This window comes from Aquarana catesbeiana, linkage group LG05 (assembly GCF_042186555.1).
Source record: "Aquarana catesbeiana isolate 2022-GZ linkage group LG05, ASM4218655v1, whole genome shotgun sequence".
Classification (NCBI taxonomy): Eukaryota; Metazoa; Chordata; class Amphibia; order Anura; family Ranidae; genus Aquarana; species Aquarana catesbeiana.
In genome coordinates this window covers 18,850,100-18,867,543 of record NC_133328.1, presented here as the reverse complement: position 1 = coordinate 18,867,543, position 17,444 = coordinate 18,850,100, and the positions used below count along the sequence as shown (strand labels likewise).

General features: G+C 43.7%; 1 protein-coding gene across 6 annotated transcripts in view; it reads left to right on the top strand.

Moving 5' to 3' along the window:
- ADCYAP1R1 (ADCYAP receptor type I) overlaps positions 1 to 17,444 on the top strand; it is a 271,371-nt gene that overhangs the window by 48,919 nt on the left and 205,008 nt on the right. For 4 of the 6 annotated variants that reach the window (XM_073629492.1, XM_073629494.1, XM_073629496.1 and 1 more), the window contains exon 2: positions 11,819 to 11,906. The exons of the other annotated variants lie outside the window; for them this stretch is intronic. The gene's annotated coding sequence lies outside the window, so the exon portion shown is untranslated. The remainder of the gene's footprint in view (positions 1 to 11,818; positions 11,907 to 17,444) is intronic. 6 annotated transcript variants of the gene reach the window in all.

Sequence of the window (17,444 nt, the reverse complement as noted above, 5' to 3'; positions counted from 1 at the left end):
CGGATCAAAGTAGTACAGGGAGTACGCTCTGAAGTCGGAGCGACTTCAGTAGTGTCTATTAAGACGCTCCCATTCACTTAAATGTGAATCTCTTTCTGGGGCGACTTGGGGCGACTTGAGGGCGTACAAGTCGGATCCCAAGTCGTCCCAGTGTGAACCGACCCTTATGGGCATAGAAAAACATGATTGGCTTCATGCAACTGGTCCTACCAAGGGGCATTGACCCCGAGACTATGTAGCCACCATAAAATGGAAAGTCAATCAGCCACAGCTCAAGGAACCCCTACCAACCTCTGGGTGAACCTTAGTTGACAATGGGAATGGGACATTTAGGAAAACTGTATTCAATGTAAACAGTATAACCAAGAGAAGAACGGAATTTGTCCATGCTTTGCTGTTTTAGGACCTATCCTTTGGAAGTGAAAGCTGGACAATATATGCGCAAGATAGAAAAAGTATTGGCGCTTTTGAACATTAGGTTGGTGAAGAGTTCTTAGACTATGGCGGACAGCAAGGAAAACAAACAAATGGATCATTGAGTAAATCAAACCCAACTCAACCTTTCACTAGAAGCCCAGATACCTGGATTGAAGTTGTCTTATTTTGGTTAAATTATGAGAAGAACCAACTCACTAGAACACAGTTGGCACTAACAACTACTGCTATTTTTACATCCACAATATACGATCTTTGCGATTTTTTTTACCAAAAATATGTAGAAGAATACATATCGGCCTAAACTGAGAAAGAAATTTGTTTTTTTTTAATATATTTTTTGGGGGAAATTTATTACAGCAAAAAGTAAAAAATATTGCCTTTTTATCAAAATTGTCGCTCTTTTTTTTGTTTATAGCGCAAATAATAAAAACCGCAGAGGTGATCAAATAACCACCAAAAGAAAGCTCTATTTGTGGGAAAAAAGGGACGTCAATTTTGTTTAGGTGCAACGTCGCACGACCGCGCAATTGTCAGTTAAATGGACGCAGTGCCGAATCGCAAAAAGTGCTCTGGTCAGGAAGGGGTAAATTCTTCCGGGGCTGAAGTGGTTAAGGTGGAATTCTACCTTAAAAAAAATACGAATACCATAGTTTAAAAAAAAATATTTCATGGGCGCATGCAGATTTAGGGCTTTACATGTTTGGTATCTGTATACTTGATACATTCTCACCTTTTATATTTTACCATATAATTGGGTATAATTGCTTTTACTTGCACATAAATTATTTTAGTGTCTATTTCTAGTAAAAAAAAAAAAAAAAAATGTGTTTAATAAATAGCTGCACAAATATCACATGGCATTAGAAAGTTGAAACTTCTAGCATTTTATTCTTCAGGGTCTTTGCTTTCAGTAAATATATAATTGTTTTGGGGAGGATTTAAATCCAATTCTACCAAAAAAATTGAGATTTTTCACATGTGTGCAAAAATTTTAAAAAGCAGACAGATGGTTAAATCCCGGACTGTCTGCAATAAACACAATAAATATCTTTCCCTTTATCGGAGTGTAGTTTACCAGAGTACGGTCGTGCTTTTTGTCGGGTTATTCTTTCTGCATTCAGTCTCTGCTTATTACTATGTCTGGAGGGAGTGCGGGGAGCCGTCTTTTATGTCCCAATCTTCGCTTCATTTTTATGAGCTGCACCATGCTGCATCCGCTCGTGATTTCTTTTTCGGTCTTTTGTGCAGCTGGAGAAACGTTGTGTTTTTCCTTCAGTCGTGTGCTATTGACTTTCCTCAGATAAAGGTTGGTGTATTGATGGCATTGCAGGTCTTACAGCTTAGTGTAATTGCGGAATAAATTATGGCAGAAAACCAATGGCGGCATCACCCAGGGTGCTTGTTTTGAAAGGAAAATTCAGTCTTTAACCCTTTCCGTTTTATTACCTGCCACTTCCGACAAAGCTTCGCTGTACAGACCCATTCAGACGGTTAAAATGCGTTGTCATGCAAGCAAAATGCATCACATGCACTCCAAAGACATGCTGGTAGGTTAATTGGCTTCTGTCTAACTTGGCCCCTAGCAGTGGCGTCGCTAGGGGGTGGCTTTTGGGGCTATAGCCCAGAATCTGGTGCCCATAGCCCCAAGTCTCTGTAGGGGTCCCCAAGGGGAGGGGAGGCTCTCTGGGGACCCTGATGTAAGTGGGGGGATCTCTGGGGACCCTGATGTAAGTGGGGGGCTCTCTGGAGTCCCTGATGTTAAGGGGGAGGCTCTCGGGGGACCTTGATGCATGGGGGGAGGCTCTCTGGGGTCCCTGATTTTAAGGGGGAGGCTCTCTGGGGACCCTGATGCAAGAGGGAGGCTCTCTGGGGACTCTGATGTAAGGAGAAGGCTCTTTGGGGACCAGATGTAAGGGGGGAGCTCTCTGGGGACCCTGATGTAAGGGGGGCTCTCTGGGGACCCTGATGTAAGGGAGGGCTCTCTGGGGACCCTGAAGTAAGGGGGGCTCTCTGGGGACCCTGATGTAAGGGAGGGCTCTCTGGGGACCCTGAAGTAAGGAGGAGGCTCTCTGGGGACCCTGAAGTAAGGGGGGGCTCTCTGGGGACCCTGATGTAAGGGGGAGGCTCTCTGGGGATATATATATATATATATATATATATATATACACACACGTATATTACTGTATATACATGTGTATGCCCGCCCAAGCGAATGACTTTCTTTACTACGCTGCTATAGGCTCTAGCCCCAGATCTTTTGTAGACCTAGCAACGCCCCTGGCCCCTAGTTAATGAATGTGAGTTAGAGACCTTTGAGCGTAAGCTCCTTGAGGGTATGGACCGATGTGAATGTACAATGTATATGTAAAGCGCTGCGTAAATTGACGGCGCTATATAAGTACCTTAAATAATAATAATAATAATTACCATGCATTGTTTTAGTGCTGAAAATGTGGCAAAAAAAATAAAATAGTGGCTTCTGGTGCTGATGTTTTAAGCTCTGGACAGGAAGGGGTTCATTTAGGGGTTATTGAGCTACAGTAAGATGCAGTAAAATGCACATTTGCTCATGTGTTCATTTTAAATGTTATTCCAACACACCTAGCCACCACAATAAACCCTAAGAGAACATACACTATATTGTCAAAAGTATTGGGACACCTGCCTTTACATGTAGATTCACTTTTTATCGGGTTCAATATTGCGTTGGCCCAACCTTGGCAGCTATAACAGCTTCCACTCTTCTGGGAAGGCCGTCCACAAGGTTTAGGAGTGTGTCTATGGGAATGTTTGACCATTCTTCCCGAAGCGCATTTGTGAGTTCAGAGGCTGATGTTGGACGAGAAGGCCTGGCTCACAGTCTCAGCTCTAATTTATCCCAAAGGTGTTCTATCGGGTTGAGGTCAGTCAAGTTCCTCCACCCAAAACTCGCTCATCCATGTCTTTATGGACCTTGCTTTGTGCTCTGGTCCAAATCATTTGGTGGAGGGGGGATTATGGTGTGGGGGTTGTTTTTCAGGGGTTGGGCTTGGCCCCTTAGTTCCAGTGAAGGGAACTCTTAAGACATCAGCATACCAAGACATTTTGGACAATTTAATGCTCCCAACTTTGTGGGAACAGTTTGGGGGATGGCCACTTCCTGTTCCAACATGACTGCGCACCAGTGCACAAAGCAAGGTCCATAAAGACATGGATGAGCGAGTTTGGGATGGAGGAACTTGACTGGCCTGCACAACCTGATAGAACACCTTTGGGATGAATTAGATATAGACTGCGAGCCAACTGAACTTTTTGGTCTAAAAGCAAAAGTTATGTGTGGTGTAAAACTAACACTGCACATCACCCTGAACACACCATCCCTACTGTGAAACATGGTGGTGGCAGCATCATGTTGTGGGGATGATTTTCTTCAGCAGGGACAGGGAAGCTGGTCAGATTTGATGGGAAGATGGATGGAGCCAAATACAGGACAATCTTAGAAGAAAAACTGTTAGAGTCTGAGACTGGGGCGAAGGTTCACTTTCCGGCAGGACAACGACCCCAAACATACAGCCAGAGCTACAATGGAATGGTTTAGATCAAAGCATATTCATGTGTTAGAATGGCCCAGTCACAGTCCAGACCTAAATCCAATTGAGAATCTGTGGCAAGACTTGAAATTTGCTGTTCACAGACGCTCTCCATCCAATCTGACAGAGCTTGAGATATTTCGCAAAGAAGAATGGGCAAAATTGTCCCTCTCTAGATGTGCAAAGCTGGTAGAGACGTCCCCAAACTTACAGACTTGCAGCTGTAATTGCAGACAAAGGTGGTTCTACAAAGTATTGACCCTGGGTGCATACTGAACTAAATGTACCTCTAGGTGCGCATTCCATCCCCATTCTTTGCAGGGCTGGACAATGCACCTGTGCCTTCCAGCTGCAGCTAAAAGCCCAGCATGCATGAGGCCTTCTATTATAAAGTGCTGCACTAACGCCTGCATCATCATGTATGTCAGAGATATGCAATTAGCGGACCTCCAGCTGTTGCAGAACTACAAATCACATGAGGCAAATCGAGACTCTGACAGCCACAAGCATGACACCCAGAGGCAGAGGCATGATGGGACTTGTAGTTCTGCAACAGCTTGAGGTCCGCTAATTGCATATCCCTGAGTATGTCATATATACAACCACTTCTCGTCTACCTGCACTCTAGTGATGGCTATATGGCATTTCTCATGGCGGGTTTCCTGATAGAAGCTTATAGCCTCCCCCATGGAAGCATAAGTGACAGGGTGACAACACAGGAGAGCAATTGGGAGACAGGAACATAGCGTTGTCACCCTATAACAGGAAGTGCATACACAAGCAGTTTCATTGCAGGATCACTGGCATTACCTTAATGAAAGCTGCTGATTTAAAGTGTTACTAAACCCAGGACCCTGCATTCACCATATCTGGTCTCCCACAGTACACACAACATGGAAATGCAAATGTTTTAGTAAATGTAAACTGCTAAATACCTTTTCTCAGCTGCAGTATATACCCTGTTTCCCTGAAAATAAGACCTAGTGTAATTGTCAGTGATGGCTACAATATAAGCCCTACCCCCCAAATAAGCCCTACCCTGTTTCCCCGAAAATAAGCCCTACCCTGAAAATAAGAGCTACAAGGACTTTAACTAGGGCTTATTTGGGGGGTAGGGCTTATATTGCAGCCATCACCGACAATCACGCTAGGTCTTATTTTCGGGGAAACAGGGTAGCAGTTATCTGACTTCTATCAGGGTCTAGGTAAAGCTTGCAGGAGGAGTTTTCATTCTCCTCTGACTGTCCTTTGAGGCTGCAGTACCCATGACCTTCTGTCTGGACAGTGCTGATTGGCCCTGTGCTGATCACATGCACCCTCCCAAGGAAAAAAAAAAACTTTCTAGCAATACACACCAAGCTGAGCATGTGCAGCTTGCCCCCTAGCCTCTGTTCTATCAGGAGATGAATTGGGGAAGAAGGGGAGGATCAGAGAAGACAGGGTCAAGCAGCCTTTTTAGACAATGCAGTGGATTAACCCCTTAGGTTCCACAGTGAGTATAACAAGCATGCTTTACTGCATATACAGACTGATTTTACTGTTGTGGGTTTAGTAATATACACACGGTCGGAATTTCTGACAACAAATGTTCGATGGGAGCTTGTTGTCGGAAAGTCCGACCGTGTGTAGGCTCCATTGGACATTTGCTGTAGGAATTTCCGACAACAGATGTTTGAGAGCTGGTTCTCAAATTTTCCGGCAACAAGACTTGTTTTCGGAAATTCCGAGCGTGCGTACACATTTCCGACGCACAAAGTTCCACGCATGCTCGGAATCGAGCAGAAGAGCCGCACTGGCTATTGAACTTCATTTTTTCTCGGCTCATCGTACGTGCTGTACGTCACCGCATTCTTGGCGATCGGAATTTCCGACAACATTTGTGCGACCGTGTGTATGCTAGACAAGTTTGAGCCAAAAAAAAAAAAAAAATCGGAAAAAAATCCATGGACTTTGTTGTCGGAATGTCCGATCATCTGTACGCGGCTTAACACTTTTGAAATTACATTACAATTTTAAACCTTATATAAGATTTTAGCGATTGGGTCTAACCCCTTACCGCCGACCGTACGCAGATATGCGTACTCGGCTTTCCGTGGTTATATGGGGATAATGCCTGCAGCTGGAGGCATCATCCCCGTACCGTTGTTTCGAGCGGGCGATCGGCTATCCGAGTATAACAACCGATGCGGCTAAAAGCTGCTCGGCTGTCATCCCGCCGCCTCCCGCTGCTCTTACTGGGCCTCCCGTGCGATCGGGAGGCCCTGTATCTAATCGGCTGCCTTAGGCGGCTGGGGGCGGGCTGGAACGAAGCTGTGGGCGGCTTCGTTCCAGCCTTCTCATTGTAAACGCGGAAGCGACGTCATGACGTCACTTCCCGTTTACTCGGCTGCCAATGGCGCCGGTTTTAAAAAAATATACAGTATTCAGAATCGCCGTTTTCAGCGATCTGAATACTGTGAAGTAAAAAGACCCCCGATCCCTCCATAAAGAGTACCTGTCACCACCTATTACTGTCACAAGGGATGTCTACATTCCTTGTGACAGCAATAAAAGTAAAAAAAAAAAAAAAAAAATTTTTTTTTAAACACAATTTATAAAGTATAAAAATAAATAAAATAGATTAAAATTTTTTTTTTAAAGTGCCCCCGTCCCCGCGAGCTTGCGCAGCGAAGAAAACGCATACGGAAGTCGCGCCCGCATATGTAAACGATGTTCAAATCACACATGTGAAGTATCGCCGCGATCATCAGAGCGAGAGCAAGAATTCTAGCCCTAGACCTCCTCTGTAACTCAAACCTGGTAACCGTAAAAAAAATTTAAAGCGTCGCCTATGGAAATTCATAGGTACCGTAGTTTGTCGCCATTCCACGAGTGCGTGCAATTATAAAGGGTGACATGTTTGGTATCTATTTACTCGGCGTAACATCATCTTTCACATTACACAAAAAAATTGGGGTAACTTTACTGTTTGGATTTTTTAAAATTCATGAAAGTGTCCCTTTTCCAAAAATTTGCGTTTAAAACAATTCGCAATTCTATGCATTAAGGTAAAAAAACTTTTGACAGTACCGCCGCCCCCAGCCCCCCCGTTTTACTTACCTGACGCCTCGAATCTTCGCTGCTCGTTCTCGTCATCTTCATTGTAGCTCAGCCTGGTCGCTGATTGGCTGCAGTGGATGGATTGAAAGCAGCGCAGCCATTGGCTCACGCTGCTGTCAATCACATCCGATGACGCGGCGCGCCGGGGGGCGGGGCTGAGTGATACAGCGAGCGGCTATAGCCGCTCGCTGTATCATGGGAGCACGCCTGAAAGCACTCACCACCATGCGAGGGAGCTCGCATTAAGGTGGTTAATGCTTGCGGGGAGGAGCTGAAACAGCCGCCGAGGGACCCCAGAAGACCAGGTTCGGGGTCACTCTGTGCAGAACGAGCTGCACAGTGAAGGTAAGTATAACATGTTTGTTATTTTAAAAAAAAAAAAAATTTACCTTTACAACCCCTTTAAAGATGACCTGTTGTAGATCTGCCCCAGTGTGGATCCTGACAATGGGGGTTGACGCGAGTTTCGCGGCGTACACGTTCCACCTCTCCTGCCCCCTGTGATATTTTGGATTGCGCTCCGCAGGCCAGCAGTGTTGCAGTCAGCGGGGGGGGGAGACGCATACTCGTCACCCCGCTATTGTACGGCGTGTACTCCACACCGCACCCCGCAGAGCTTTTCATCTTTTGTCATACGCACAAGGCTGACAGTGAATATGCCAGCTTTGAATGGAGCTGCAGAATGTGCCGCTGTTGCTGGGTACTTACTGACAGGTCACTCTTTATGATCACAGAACAGAGCGACTGAACTCAGCGGGTGAGACGCGAGCGAACGAAGAGCACGCCGGAGAACCAAAAGAGGGAGGATTTAAAGAGTTTCTTGGATGCAATCAGCCTACTTGAAAAAGAAAATGGAATTAAGTGGAGCTAGGGAGGAAAGAGTAGATTGTGAATGCAAACTAAAATTTGACCCCGACCATTAAAAATATATATAAAAGAATTGGAGTCCACTGGAAAATTCCTCTCGCAAAGTGACTATTTTTTTTTTTTTTTAATTTAATAAAAGGGTTACCAGCAAAGAAAAGAATGAACACTCACTCATTGCCAGCATTGCCAATATTGGCCCTGCTACAGAGCTGAAGAGTATTTAGCAGTCATCACTTCCTGGAGTTTCAGATGTCTTGTCCCCTTTTGCATGCCGTGGTTCCTTTCACCAGCTCCTATGTCAAAACAAAACACAGTGGTGATATAAAGAAATAGAAGTGGCCTCTGTAGTCAATACTAGGAATAAAAATTATGTAGAAACCTGTACCATCATCCAGAAATTTTGAAATAAGAGGGATCGGGAGCTTGGTCCCCAACCAGGCTTCCACAAGTGGTGAGGTGGAGACTGCTGAAAGGAACCCATCACTTGCATTACCAATCTTGGCTCTCTTGAAGAACTAAAGCTTGCTAAAGAACCTTTGGCATCCAACGCTTACTGGAATGTCAGATGCCACGTGCCCTTTTGCACGCCGTGGGCCCTTCCTCCAGCCCCTATGTCAAATCAGAACACAGTATTGACATAGAGGCTGCTGGAAGGAACCTATCAGCTGCATGACCCCCCTTAAAGAGGAGGTCCACCCACCGCTGCAAAAATTAAAAGCCAACAAGCTGCACATAGTGCAGCTGCTGACTTTTAATAATCAGACACTTACCTGTCCTGGAGTCCAGCGATGTCGGCACCGCAGCTGATGTTTCCATCGGCTGTTGGGTGCATGTCTCCTCCAATGCGAGTAAGGGAACCGGGCAGTGAAGCCTTACTCACTCTTAGGTGGAACTCCGCTTTAAAGAGCTAAAGCTTGCTAAAGAACCTTTAGCATCCAAACCTTCCTGGAGTGCCAGATGCCTTGTCCTCTTTTACATGGCGTGGTAATTTCCACCAGCCTCTATGTCATAACAGAACATACAGTAGTAGTGACGTAGAGGCCAGTGGAAGGAACCCACTACCCCATTACCAATTTTGGCTCTTTTGAAGAGCTAAAGCTTGCTTAAAAAAATCTTTAGCATCCAACACTTCCTGGAGGTTCAGAGGTCTTATCCTTTTTACGTGCTGTGGTTCTTTCCACCATCCCTTGTCAAATCAGAACACAGTATTGACGTTCAGGCTGCTGTAAGGAACCCATCGCTTGCATTACCAATCTTGGCTGTCTTAAAGAGCTAAAGCTTGCTAAAGAATCTTTAGCTTCCAACACATCCTGGAGTATCATATGTCTTGTACCCTTTTGCATGATGTGGTTCCTTCCACCAGCCCCTATGCCAAATCAGAGCACAGTATTGACGTAGAGGCTCCTGGAAGGAACCCATTGCTTGCATTACCAATCCTGGCTGTTGAAGAGCTAAAGCTTGCATAAAAATCTTTAAGATCCAACAGTTTCTGTGGTGTCAGATGTCTTGTCTCCTTTTGCATGCTGTGGTTCCTTCCACCAGCCTCTATGTCAAGTCAGAGCATGATAGTGATGTAGAGACCAGTGGAAGGAATCCACTCACCACCTGCATTACCAAACTTGGCTCTCGTAAAGAGCTAAAGCTTGCTAAAGAATCTTTAGCATTCAATACTTCCTGGAGGGTCAGATGTCTTATCCCCTTTTGCATGCTATGGTTCCTTCCACCAGCCCCTGTGTCAAATCAGAACACAGTATCGACGTAGAGGCTGCTGGAAGGAACCCATCGCCTACATTACCAATCTTGGCTGCCTTGAAGAGCTAAAGCTTGCTGAATAATCTTTATCATCCAACACTTACTGGAATGTCAGATGTCTTGTTCTTTTGCATGCTGCGGTTCCTTACACCAACCCCTATGTCAAATCAGAACATAGGAATGATATAGAGGCCAGTGGAAGAAACCCACCACCGATATTACCAATCTTGGCTTTCTTAAAGAGCTAAAGCTTGCTAAAGAATCTTTAGCATCCATCACTTCCTGGAAGTTCAGATGTCTTATCCCCTTTTGCATGCTGTGGTTCCTTCCACCAGTCTCTATATCAAATCAGAACACAGTAGTGATGTAGAGGCCAGACCACCTATAATACTAATCTTGGGAAACTTTTATCCCAAATGCAGGAGTGAACATGATATATAGTCATGGTATTTCTATCGGTATATATGACAGTTTCTTATCTGTCAAAGGTTGAAACAAAAAAATAACAAAACCCAAAGTTGGATCTAGGAATGACCCCTGGTAAATTATTATACATTTTCGGGCCTAGAACCCTATCATTAGTTTTGGGGGGATGACTCCATGATGGCAATTTTACCAAAAAACAAACAAAAAAGGTTACCCCATTCATTTACTGCCCAGGAATCCCTAACCATGTTAGCAAAGGGGGAGATAGCACGGCATTACCGACCACACTTGGCCACATAGCTGTATTTGATCAATGACGAAATCGGAGAACCCTGCCCCTTTCTTTACTTTTAGCCACAGGGCCCCTGGAGATGACATTCGGCATGAGACAGCTATGAGATTGGATGTTTTCGTTGGCCACCAAGATTTTTCTTTTTTGGCGGGCACCATTCATCCTGATTGACGTGGACCTGCATCACTGACTGACGTGATTGACGTTGGATGTATATATCATTGGACTTTTTTTTAATAAAGGGGGCTTCCAGAATCCAATAAGCCCCCTTCCACATGTGAAGATTTTTTTTTTACGGGGGAGGGAGGTGATTTTTGCTGACACATAATGCTCATACATTTTTTTTTGGGGGGGGGGGGGCGCCGTTTGGTATCTTTGCCCTGGGTGATTGATGGCCTTGTCTTGCCACTGCTCCCCGCCACACTGAATTTATTTATTTATTTTTTTAATCTTTATTTAAGTTTTTTATATATCCATACAAAAGGAAAAAAAAAAAGACAAAAACATACAATAACCCCAACATCCTATCTCTAAAACCTCCCCTCTACCCGCCCTCCACTAACCGTCCCCTCCCCCCCCCCACTTCCCCCCGCAGACGTCCATTACTGTTTTTCCACTAGGGTAACACACCTGTATTCCCCCTTTAGGTCGAATTAACTCAGCATCATTTTGGCGTATAAGGGAGTTTTCCTGAATGCCGCCCACACAGCCCATCTTCCTCCCCCCAGCGCTTCCTCTTTAAATAACCAGTCTTTCTCCCCTTTCTCTAGAATATATGTTTCCTGTATTTTTAGCAACCAATCCCTAATCTTAGGGCCTTCAGCATTCTGCCAATTCCTGGGAATTTCACTTTTTGCTGTATTTAATAGTACTGGGATTATGGACGTATTGTACTCCCGATTGCCTCCCTCCGAGCTATGAAACAAACATATCCAGGGGTCATGTGGTATTGATTTGCCCGTTATCATCTTAATTATTTGAATTACTTCCTCCCAGAACTTTTTAACCACCGGGCAGCTCCACCAAATGTGAGCCATAGACCCAAGCATCCTACACCCCCTCCAACAGTTTGGCGACCTGTCCGGTTGGTATTTATTAATTTTTACGGGCGTTGCATACCATCTGGATAGGCACTTATAGTTTGACTCTATCATTTTTGTGTCAGTTGCCGTGCTGTGTATTGCCTTTAGTATGTTACCCATTGCATTTTCTTCTAGTGGTGCCCCCAAATCCTTCTCCCATTTCTTAATGAATGGCGGCATTTCCAACTCCTCACTGATTAACAGCATTTTGTATATGGCGGACATATACCCTTTGGACTTATTGCTGTTAAATATTTTCTCTATTGGTAAGAGGCTATTTTCCTCTCTTATAGGTGCCGGGAGAATTTTAACAAAGTGCGAGAGTTGGGCATATGGCCATCCATTTAGTCTCATTAAGTCTCTACGTGTATCTAAGTGCTCGTAAGTGCCTATTTTCCCTTTCTTCACTATGTCTTTTACTTGTGTTTTGTTGTTTAAGATCCAGTTACCCCCCACTTCCTCCATCCCCGGGGGAAACAGCTCATTGTTTTTTAAGTAAATCAGTGGTGAATTATACTCCCACCCATTTAGTGTGTGCATCCAGTCCCAAATTTTAAAAGTGTGTTGTGTAATGTTATGTGTGTTTGGTCCTAGCTTTCTACAACGTGGGGGATTCCATAATAAATAATTCAAACATGCGCCACTTAAACCTATTTCCAGACTGACCCATCTTTTGTCAGTCCCTCCCTTAACCCAGTCTACAGCCCGTGCGATTACTATTGCATTATAATATTTTTTGAAGTCGGGGAGGGCCAACCCCCCTTGTGCTTTCCCTCTACATAATTCTTTATGTGCAACTCTGGGTTTCTTATTGTTCCAAATAAACCCCTTTAATATTTGTGTCAACTTTTTAAAGTAAGTTTGAGGCAATGGGATAGGCAACATTTGCATCTTATAGAACACTTTTGGGGCCAGCACCATTTTCACTGAATTGGTTCGCCCTATCCATGAGGTCGGGCAGTGACTCATCCTTTTAGCTTCTGCTCGGACTTCGTCCAGAAGAGGCACAAAGTTCAGGGCATATATCTTCTGCACGGAGTTCGACAGCTTAACCCCCAAGTATTGGATATTGTCTCTTACTGGAAAGTGGAAAGTTTCCTTAATCCATACCTCTTCCTTCTTTTCCATGTTGATATTTAAGGCTTCGGACTTTCCCAAATTGATCTTATAATTTGATAGCTCACTATATTTCTTAACATCCGATAGTAAATTAGGGATCGAGATCCTCGGATTTGTGATATACAAGAGGACGTCGTCGGCATATGCGGCCAGTTTATGTTCCTCCTTCCCTACTGTACACCCACTTATATCCGGATTCTTTCGTAAGGTGGCTAGCAAAGGCTCTAATGTCAACACAAACAGGAGCGGGGATAGCGGGCAGCCCTGTCTAGTCCCGTTTTTCATTTCGAACTGAGCTGAGGGGATGTTGTTAACTTTGACAAAGGCAGAGGGATGGTCGTATAAAATTTTAATCCACTTTATCATTTTTTCTCCCACCCCCATAGCTTCCAAAGTTTTGACCATGAAACCCCAGTCTACTCTGTCAAAGGCCTTTTCTGCATCAATTGACAGAAATAGACCTGGGGTTCCGTTGCTCTTAAAGGCCTCTACCATGAGCAAGGACCGCACCCCATTATCTCTGCTCTCTCTCCCGGGGACGAAGCCCACCTGGTCCGGGTGGACCAGATGCGCCATTCTCTCCTTGAATCTAGATGCGAGCACTTTCGCGTACAATTTAATGTCTGCGTTTATAAGCGCTATAGGTCTATAACTTGAGCAGAGGGTGCGGTCCTTGCCCTCCTTGGGGATTAAGGTCACTGCCGCTAGCAGAGCACCTTCGCTCAGCTCACCCTGCGACCCAAGCTCGTTCCAAAGCCTACACATCTTCGGAATCAGCGTTTCTCCAAATGTTTTGAAAAAGACAGCTGTAAAGCCATCTGGGCCTGGGCTTCTCCCAGATGGAGAGGATCTCATAGCGAGACGGATTTCTTCCTCTGTTATGGGTTTATCGAGATCTTTTGAGTCCTTTTCAGACAATTTATTAAGCCCTGCCACTGTAAGGAAGGCCTCAGCCCTTTCTTTATTCCCTCTGTTACAGCCATTCTTACTAACTGAGTACAGGGATGTGAAATATTGTCTAAATTTATCTCCGATTTCACCCGACGAATACTTCAGTACTCCATTTTTGTTTTGGATCTTGTCAATAAAATTTATGTCCCGTTTTTTCCTCAAAGTTTTTGCCAGATGTTTACCTACTTTATTACCCCACTTGAATTTTTCTCTTATATGTCTATTCATTATGTGTAAAGTCTCCTGTTCCATTAAGTCTTTTAGTTCGTCTCTCTTGATGGTTAGCTGCTTCAGTAGTGTCTTATCTGGTCCTCTATAGGCTTTGTGTATCTGCTCTAATCTAAAAATTTCTGCAATAAGAGCTTCTTTTCTTTTTATTCTTTCTTTTTTCTGCCCTGCTCCCATCGAGATCAGGATCCCTCTGATATACGCCTTAAAGGTTTCCCAAACCATCGCCCCCTGCGTTTCGCCCGTTTCATTAGTTAGAAAGAAATAATCTATTTCCTGCTGAATTCTTTCTGCGCTTTTGGGATCTTTAATTAGGTTCTCATTTAGGCGCCAAGTAAACGGGGGTTTTTGCACTTCTTTTAGTTTTATTTTCATCGTAACAGGGGCATGGTCTGACAATGATCTGATCCCAATCTTAGTTTCTACTACTGAATCCACCAACCGATGATCCACCAGAAGATAGTCCAATCTGGAATGTGTATCATGCACGGGGGAGAAAAAGGAATAGTCTCTGACCCCAGCATGTTGGATCCTCCACATGTCCAACAACTGGCATTCGTGTAGCTTTTTCCCCACTCTTCGCAGGGTGTCTTTACTCATCCCCCGTGCATTTGATGAGCTATCAAGTGGTGGGTCAATACAGAAATTGAAGTCCCCTGCTACTATCATCTCCCCTTCTCTGAATTCCAATAACTCATTTAGGGCTCTCACACACTGAATTTATAAGACACGGTACATGTTCCCCAGGACAGTGCCCAGCCCCCATCTGTTGTGTTTAACAATACCTTGTCTATTAAACTCAAAAAATAGCTTTGTGTGCGGTGGGATTTTGTTCCATACTTCTGTTTTCTTTAGGAGTTGGTTGTGGTGGAAACCTGGCCCCATGCACGTCAGACCTTCCTAGAAAGGCTTAGTAAAGTTTAGATTTGGTGAGTGGGTGGTGACAGAGGGCGTAGAACCTAACTCTGGCATTCACTCAACAGGATGATAATATTTCAAAATTCTGACTTGTTATACCAAACACCTCTGAGATGTTACCTTCTGACACATTGGGGTTGACTACCTAAAACTGGAGAGTGCAAAATCTGGTGCAGCTGTGCGTGGTAGCCAATCAGCTTCTAACTTCGGCTTGTTCAATTAAGCTTTGACAATAAAACCTGGAAGCTGATTGGTTACTATGCAGAGCTGCACCAGATTTTGCACTCTCCAGTTTTAGTAAATCAACTGTATTGTCTCAGATTAATCAGAACTTTTTCCACTTCTTCTGTAAGTCTTGGACAACCACATTTTGTTTTCCTTGTGTTGGGTACATTTCTTTGTGCATGTGCCTGGGATACATGTCGTTTCTGAATAACAATAAATTCCAATATATAAGTAGGGATGAGATTTCGGGTTCCAGTTCAAGTTTGACCCAGTCAGTCAGTCAATGTTGGCATATTTGGTCAGGTTTCAAGTTCCCCTTGAAGACCCCACATCACTTTTATAGGACAGGATGTGGGGATGATGGTCACTTCCGGTCCAGGTTGGAAGTAAATATTTTATTTTATTTTTTTTATTTTTTTTTTAAGCTGAAGATCAAATAATTTTTTTTTTGATCTTTTGCTTTTAAAGGTAAAGAAGAGATTCGGGATCTTTTTGACCTCAGATCCCTCCAAAAAGAGGACCTGTCATCCTTATTTCTATTACAAGGGATGTTTACATTCCTTGTAATAGGAATAAAAAATGATGCAAAAAAAAATTAAATGGACAGTGTAAAAATAAAAAAATAAAAAGTAAAATTAATAAGAAAAAAGAAAATTTAAAGTGCCTCCATCACGTATGCATATGTAAACAGTGATCGCACCACACATGTGAAGTACTGCTGCAAAATGTTAGAGCGCAGAGCAATATTTCTAGCACTAGACCTTCCCTGTAACTCTAAACTGGTAACCTGTAAAGGTGATTAAAGCGTAACTTATGGAGATGTTTAGGTACCGTCGTTTGTTGACATTTCTCAAGCATACACGATTTCAGAGCGTGGCATGTTAGGTATCTATTTACTCGGCGTAACATCATACTTCACATTTCACCAAAAAATTGGGATATATATTGTTTATCTTTTGTTTTTTTTTAATTCGTTAAAATGTATCCCCCCCCCCCCCCCCCCCCAAAAAAATGCATTTGAAAAAATGCTGTGCAAATACCATGTAACATAAAAAATTGCAATGGTTGCCATTTTATTCTCTAGGGTCTCTGCTAAAAAAAAAAAAAAAAAAAAAATGTATAGGGCTTGAGGATTCTAATTTTCTAGCACAAAATGCTGATTGTAAACAAAAAGTGACAAAAAAAGCTTGGTCTTCAAGCGGTAAAGATCTCATCAGACCTGGCTGAAGACACCATAAAAAAAAAGGTATGCATAGAGATTATTTTTTTCAGGTGTGCGGGGGTGCTTTATGGGGATGGGTGGGGAGTGGTTACAAATGAACCACATTTTTTGTTGGCTTTTCAGTAGTTTTCTATCCCTGTTGATGAGTTTTGACTTGCGACCACTTTACTCTTTGACATTATTTTGTAGGCTGGTTCTTTATACAATAACATTTTTTATGTTTTAATTTTTTTGACTGATATATTTATCATTTGGCTGCTGACTAAATGTGATGAACAGTTTGGGAATATTATACGGGATTAAAAAAAAAAAAATGCCATATTTGTTTCTATTGGGGGAATATCTGAGACCTTATTTGCTTGGATTTTACATTGTCCTGAGCCCTCCAATGACTTCCACTATCCCTATAAATAAAAGTAGGGTCTCCTAATCCTCCATATTCTAAATCCTCATAGATATATCCTTAAAGACCTGCCAAGCAGACAATAGCAAATCCATTGTCTCCAGGTGCAAGAATTCATTTTTCTTCCTATGTATATCATCACATGGCAGAACAAAGAGACTTTCCTCCGCAGTGACCTCTCCGGGAATACACTGTATACATTGGATACAACAGATTGTCATTGTGGAGGATGTGGAGTGTTTATCCGCCCTGAGGATGGGTGCCAAGTGTCGAGGGTTTTAAGGTCGGGGAACATCCAAAATGAGGCGTATTTACCTGTATGAATTGTATAAACCCCCCAGAACTGCTTAACACAAAATAGAGAGGGAGCAGATTGATAGAGACATAGATAGATAGATAGATAGATAGATAGATAGATAGATAGATAGATAGATAGATAGATAGATAGATATGTATAATCAGGGCTTTTTTCAGCTGGAACTTGGTGGAACTGAGTTCCACCACCTCTGGCTCAGACCCTCTGCTCCCTGCTCAGCACTATCACTTGTAAACACAGAAGTTCGACTTCTGTGTTTACAAGTGACAGCTTGTCCCTCAGCAGCTCCCACAAATCTGGTCTCCTGAGTGGCTCCCACTGAGTGCAGGATGGGGGACAAAGGAGATGTGGGTGCCTGTGGTGCAGTGCAGATGCCGACACACCCACTGGATGATCTCTCTGCAAGTGATAGAGGCGGAGCCATTTACAGTGTGCGGGGAGTTCCCAGAGGCGGCTGGGAAGAGGGGTAAAAGTGAGATGTGCATGGGGGGTGCAGAGGTAAACAGCTGTGGTAGAAGGCTGAACCCTGCACTCTGT